We start from the raw sequence: 7287 nt of genomic DNA, 5'->3' as shown, positions 1-7287 counted from the left end.
AGCCACTGGCACAAGGAAAGTTGGGAGACCATTGCAGAGGTCAACTGTGCAGAAGTTCCCACATTGTAACAACTCAGCTTCAAAAGCAAAATAAAGAGATGGAAACAATGTTAAATTTTATAGGTCTCTTTTAAAACTTTGTTTATAATAGAGGAAGAAATACACAGATGTGAAGAGAAGTGATCCGCTGATGTGCTCTGTCCTCAATTAATCTCAGTATTGATCATTATCCTTCTAAGTGTCTAATATGAACATTAACCTTCAAGTCCATTGACTCTGGGTTTTCCACAAGTTTTAAAACTGAGAAGTGACTGCCATTTCTAAATCCCCACAACAGATTACAAATAAAAACACCATTGTAGTTCTTACAGATAAGGTACAAGAGTTGTTACAAAGTTATAGGGAACACACATAATCAAAGAACATAGAGCAGGACTCTCTGAGAGAAGAAAAGATGAGGATGGGATGGGATGGGGACAATGCTGAGAAATGAACAAGAGTCTTATCAGGACTGGTGGCCAAGGCTTTTTTATTTGTAACAAAGAGGCAAAGGGGCACTGTCATCTGGTGAGTGGAATACATACAGGACCTTTCACAGATGTCAGCATCTCAGAGGGTAGAGCAAAGGGGGAGCAGGAGGGGAAAGGCCAGCAGGCCTGGACGAGTCTGCTGAGCATGGCTTCCTCCTGCGACACTTGGTGAAGTCTTCCTCAGCTTAGCAACAACCACCAGACTGTTGGCTACTGCCACAGCTGCTGCCACCGCTGCTGCCACAGCAGCCACTGCTGCCACCACTGCTACCACAACATCCACTGCTGCCACTGCTGCTACAGCATCCAGAGCTCTGGTGTCTGTGACGGAGAGATCTGCGGGGCCTGTGGTGACTCAGGCAGCAGCCACCACCGCCAGAGCTGCAGCAGCCCCCGGAGCTTGAACCACAGCAGCCCCCAGAACTGGAGCCACAACAGCCCCCAGAACCCAGACTGCAGCAGGAAGAGACAGGAGGACACTTAGGAGGACACTTAGGGGGACACTTTGGTGTCTGGCACTTGGGAGGACACTTGGGGGCACACTTGGGAGGGGGCTGGCAGTGTTGCTGGCTCTGCTGGCAGGACATCTCGGTCTGTGGGTGTTCAAAAGCTGCAAGAGAATCACACACATGTCAGACAACAGACACTGTGGCCACCTGAACCATTCTGGCTGCCGGAATTTTACCTATACGCCCCGAAGCAAACATCCATAGTCCTTTCGCCTATAACACACTCATGCTGTCATCATGAATTCAGAACCTCAGAAACCCATGCAAGAATCCTCAATGTCACCCAGTATCCAGAAGCACGGAACGGCTACCTAGTGACACTGAGAAATGTGTGCTGCTCTAGTGCTCACGCAAGTGCCGGTACACAGAATATTTCAGAGAAAAGCAATTGTAAAAGCAAAAAGTAATCACTGCTAAAATTTAACTTTAGTTTAAAGTCAGCATTTTGATACCCACTAGATTACTGATGGGGGAGTAATTTCAGTACTGAAAGAAAAATATGCCAACTCACTTAAATTTGCTATGGGACTGTGAGGCCCTGTAGTGAGTACAGAGATCAGAGGTATCCAAATCACCACCTCCACAGGTTAAAGGTGACAAAGTCAATATAACCCTAGCAGTGTCCTCTTAATCAGAGAAGTGTGTGAACAGATCCCAGAACCATGGCTCTATTTCTTTCCCAAACCTAAGTGAGACTCTGTTGACCTTTTCTGATCCAGCTCTTCTACAGGAGTTAGGGGAAGCATTTTCTTCACAGGACAGCTCTACCCTGAGTCTGTCCAGATGTGCATGTCTCTGTACTCAGCATCACATACGAAGGGTTCTTATCCACTGAAGGTACCTTGTTCTCTCCAGAGTCGGAATGCCCCAAGTACTCTAGTGTCTCACAGAACTGTGACTTCTGTGTGTCCAAGTCCCCAGTGCCTCACCCCACACTTTTCAACACGGTTCATGATCTATCAATATGGGCTCTAGCTGTGGAGACCCCAACCAGGCTCCTGTCCAATTAGTCTTGCAACCCCTCTGGAAAAGTCTCTGCTCTTGCCTCCCATGGTCACTTACCTAGTTGACAGGCAGCTCACGATCTGTGGGTATCTCAGGAGGTGAGTGATGGAAGTGCCCTGTCCCTCAGCCCTTTTATTCTGATCCTGGGCTCTGTCTCAACTTGTCAATGAGTGTGTGAACAGGGTTGGCCCTGCCTCGTGACATTGTCATGTGACTGATGATGACCATATGATCCTAACAGCCTTCCTCCATGGGGCCAAGGCTACGTCTATCTTAGGACATGACTTATGCATTAAGGGAGGAAGTAGATTCCTGAATCCTTAAACCTGGAATACTCACAGAGTACCTGCATTGGGAACCAGTCATGTCTCTGCCTCCCTCCTTTTCTGCTGGATCTTTGTGTGATATCTGTAGCTGATAGTCCAGTTGATACAATAAAACATTGGGTTTTTTGATGTCTGGTTCCATCCATGTAGTTCCCAACTGTGCATATATGAGTGCATTGTAGACACCTATGTTATAAGAGGTGTGCATAATGCATCTTGTTCAGCACCAAGAAATGCTGGTGTGGTTTTGTCCTGCTTTATTTCCCATGTAACTATTACAATGGTATGTTAAGGAGAGTATTTGAAGAATATTATGAAAATGAATGAAATATTGAAACAGTAAAATGTGGCTCACAGAAAAAGAGCATCATGGTACACAGCTTACAGCAAACAGATGTTCAAATTGCTAAATACAGGGTGAGGACACTGCTCTCTAGAGACAGAAGCAGAGAGATGCTCCTCAGTGAAGAATGCACAATGCTCTTGTAGAGAATCTGAACTGGGTTCCCGGCATCTACATTGGACAGCTCACAACCTCCTGCAACACTATTTTTCAGGGCATCTAACTCCCTCTTCTTACCTACAAGGTATAAACACAGGCATACACACACACACACACACACACACACACACACACACGTACACGCACACAAACATAATTAAAAATAAAAATGTAATCTTCTAAAACAAAGTATATGAAGATGTTCAATTATTGATATGTATAAAAATGTCCCAAGTAAATCCAAGATTTGAAAAATACTCTGCATTAATTATAGAAATGTAGTTGTTACCAGAGATAGAGGGTATCCTCACTTGGTCTGTTTTTTAGTTTGTTTGGCATATTACTTTATATTGGATATTTCTTGAATTTACATGTAATCCTGCTTTAGGAATGGGCTACTATTGTCTTTACCATGTCAAAGTTTCTGGATACTCTTTAGCAGCCAGCATATCCCTTTCTAGGAACCGGTGTGATGTCACTGGAGAGGTCAGATGGCTCATTAGTAAGAAGAAAATCAGGAAAAGGGATCACATGAGGTAGAGGGAATCATGTTCTTCACCTATAAGTAATAGAAAAACGGAGTTAGCTTACTCCTTTCTGTGAGATAAAGCACTGGTAGACTGTATCCCTGAGTGAAAGAAAGTAGACTGTTTTAAATAAAATCATTGATCAGTAGTTCACAAGAATGTGTTTCTGTGGTCATTAGCACTGTCTTCCCTGTGTGCCTCTGATTTTCATTCATATTCTACACGTCTATAGACTATATATGAACAATTATTTTGAATATTTTTATTTTCAGTATTTAGTACAAATAGTTGTGATTCATTGTATAATAATATGTTTCTAGAGAATCGTTAAGTTCATGCAAATCCAAAGAGAAAAACAATGTCAATACAAAGAAAGTACAGACTAAACTGGCAAAATCTCTTCTCCTTAAATGCTGGTGGGCTCTGAAAGTCTCAATCCTTGGAAATAAAATGTACCGGGGACACATAAACATGTTGCGCACAAACAAAATGCAATAGAGAAATATGAGTATTTATTAATGTATAGTTTCACACAGAGAAATATGTGCTTCTCTACCTCACATCATCTAATTTAATGTATCTATAATCTGCCTGCATGTTTGAATATCATATTCTCTTTCAAATACATCTAGTATTTATACATATTCAATGTTCTAACTCAAAATACAGCCCCTAGAGCCCCTTGATTTTTCATTTGCTGTGTTGCATCATCAGACACATAAAAGACTCTAACCCTCACAATGATAACTTCCACCAAGTTGGTAGCTAAGACTTGTTCATGACTGTATATCAGTTAACACAAGGAGAAATTTACACTGTGGAGCGTTTAGTAGTACTTTATCTGAACTTTTCCTACCTGCTCTCCAACTTGTTCTCAGGCGAATGATGTCATTTTTTTGTTCTTTGATTATGATTTTCTCTAAATTATATACAACAAACTTTAGTTTGTGATAATGCAGCTTAGTTCCACATTTTGATTTTATTATCCATGATGTTTAATGTAGTCATGATGAAATCCTTAACAACCTTTCTTAAAGTTTTTGTTTTTCTTAACTTCAGGAGTTAAACATAATCATTCTGTAGCTACTTGGTGATGTTTAATCCTCTCCCTAACATCTCCATTGGTATCTAAGTTAAGAAATAGATACTTCTGAACTGTTTCATCCCATTGGAACCTGAAGTCTAAGGTAGAATTGAGGTTTGAGTGTCTACATGACATTGAGAAACCTTTCCCTGTCCCACGTGGTTTGATTTTCGTCTCCTCATCAGTTGTTCCAGAAGGCTTAGCAATTGGGAGAGGCCAAAACATGATCCCTGATTTCCCAATAGTTTCCACATAGCTCACCTGAGGATTCAAGGGCTATGTTGCTGCGATGCCAGCTAGTTCACACTTCTGCCCCAGTGCAGGACAACACCCAGGTCATCTACTCACCTCCTATGCATAGGTGTGTGTGTGTGAGTATAATGCTAGCTGTAACAGTAACATCCGTCTTGGATGTCACCTCTGGAGATTGAGTCAACTGTCTCCAGACAATGTACATGTCATGAATAGCAAACTGTTGGCATTCTGAGAGCTAGGAATACCAGCTGTTTCTACTTTGTGAAGGCAATTTCCCTATCTTCTAGATCATACGAAAACACTAAGAGCTCTAAAAGAAATCCAAAAGAAAACGGTATTTCTCTGCACTTCAGAGGGAGAATTGAGAAAATACAATGTTGTTTTAGGGGCATCTTTCTCCTGACATTTCAGTTCATTAATTAATAATAATTCATTTTATGCAATATATTCCTAACATGGTCCCTCCTCTTCATTTCTTTGTAGATACTCCCTAAATCTTCACCATTCTAACTCTATCCATTCTTACTCTTTACCTTTAAAATCAAACAGGCAACATAAAAATAAAGAGAAAGAACCACTAAATCAAAATGAATGAAAAGAAACAGGAGAAAAAAGAAAGAATAACACTGGAAACATGCTTACACAACAATAGTGGAGATTGCACACACAGGACCCATGGAACAGAGAAACACAAACCATAATATATCAGCAAACTGTCATTAAGGTGACCAATGTCCAAAGAATTAGGAAACAAAAACATAAATCTTCATCGATACCACTCAATTTTTTTGTGCTTTCACCTACTGCTAGATCTGCAGTTGCCCTTACATGTGGTTTGTATGTCAAGTGGTTCTCCACTGGGGAAAATTAATTTTTTACTTTGCTAGGAGTAGACACGTGGAGATAGCTTTGGGAGATGAATGGGGGCTCCTGTCTCATATGTAAGAAGAAGCCACCCAAACAGCAGTGCTAGTGTCAACGTCCTACACAGAAGCCCTCTGACGAGCCTTCTGACAAGGTAACAGAAACCTTAGTATTCAGCAAATGGAAGGCTAAATTCAGAATTCCTCAGGAACCTCCTAGAGGATGTTTCTATTTACTAGAAACAAATCTCTTAATTTTTCCTCCAAGGAAAACTACCTAAGGCAAGGGCATCTAGTTCCTGGTCAACCCAAACAACCTGTATATGCCCAAGTGCCCGACTCTGCCAACTGTCGTATTAAATCCATGTGATTTTCCACCACTTTGTTTCTCTCTTCCTGCTCCTTGGGGACAACCTTGACACTTTAATCCTCACTAAGCCTTTCTCTCTACCCACTAAGTGATCCCCTTTAGTGATCTTACTGCAGCTTTGCTTGCAAGGTCTATGTCCCTTCTCTATGCTGGAAACCATCTGTCTTGACCTTGTGCAGACCATGTGTCTACTACCACTGTGTCTGTCAGTTCACATGAGCTTCAGTGCTGTTGAGTCTGGAGTGGATTGTTTCTTTTGTATCTTCTGTCCCTATCAGCTCATGGACTTTTTCCATGTCCCCTTCAGCGTAGCTCCCTGAACCCTGGTTGGAAGGGTTTGATAAAGACATTCCACTGAGGACTCTCAGTGACTTGTCCAGTATGGGTCTCTACATGGTGAACTTTCTCCAATGCTGGGTGACTGAGAAACTGATCTATGGAGACTTAAGAATGTCTTTGGTAGTCATTTAGTTGCAGTGTTCCATTAGTAATACAGTAGTATTTGATTCTCTCTAGTCCCATGGCCTATTTAGTCTCAGGCTTATGGCCAACAAAGCAGGGTCATGCGTTGGATCTATCTCAAGGACTAGGTCTTAAATTCAATGAAACAGTCCTTGGATTTTTCCATGACCTTTGTGCGAATATTCTACCAACATATAACCACAGACAAAGGGAAATTCAGAGAATCATTAGATTTCACTACAAAAGCCTGCATGCCACAAAATTGGAAAATGTGAAAGAAGTGAACACTATTTTAGATAAGTACCATATACCAAAATGAAATCAAGACCAGGTGAACAATATAAATAGACCTGTAAGTCGCAATAATTTAGAAGCTATCATTAGAAACCTCCCTCCAAAAAATGCTCTGGACCAGATGGTTTCAATGCAGAATTCTACCAGAACTTCCAAGAAGAGCTAATACCTTACTCCTTAATGTGTTGCACAAAATAGAAACAGAAGAGACATTGCCATACTCCTTTATGAAGCTACAGTTACCCTGATACGAAAACTATACAAAGACTTAATCAAGAAAAAGAATAACAGAGGAGGTGGAAATTTTTAATAAATAAATATATAAATAAGAAAAAATGTAAATAAAATTGTAGCTACAAGGAAGGGAAAAAGTACACAATGGTCCGAACAATTGTTTAGAGATATATTGTTGTCATAGGAGCTCAGGGGCAGCAACAGTGAACACAGAAATTTTAAGAGTTTGTAAATATTTTAAACTCCAGATCCTTTCACAACACTAGTGGCACAGTCACCCCCACTGTCTCAGAGGCTGCTATGAGATGCAGGGAAGTGAGGGTGCA

The 7287-nt window shown here is 41.1% G+C and overlaps 1 long non-coding RNA gene across 1 annotated transcript; it reads right to left on the bottom strand.

Annotated features, from left to right (window-relative positions):
- Positions 1-512: 512 nt before the first annotated feature.
- On the bottom strand, positions 513-2178 carry LOC148119491 (uncharacterized). Its single transcript, XR_015735269.1, has 2 exons — positions 2102-2178; positions 513-1140 (listed from the first exon to the last, which is right to left on the bottom strand). It is a non-coding gene; the product is annotated as an uncharacterized LOC148119491 (long non-coding RNA).
- Positions 2179-7287: the final 5109 nt, after the last annotated feature.

Source organism: Myodes glareolus, chromosome 17 (assembly GCF_982192425.1).
Source record: "Myodes glareolus chromosome 17, mMyoGla1.1, whole genome shotgun sequence".
NCBI classification, from domain to species: Eukaryota; Metazoa; Chordata; class Mammalia; order Rodentia; family Cricetidae; genus Myodes; species Myodes glareolus.
This window is presented reverse-complemented; position numbering and strand designations above follow the sequence as displayed.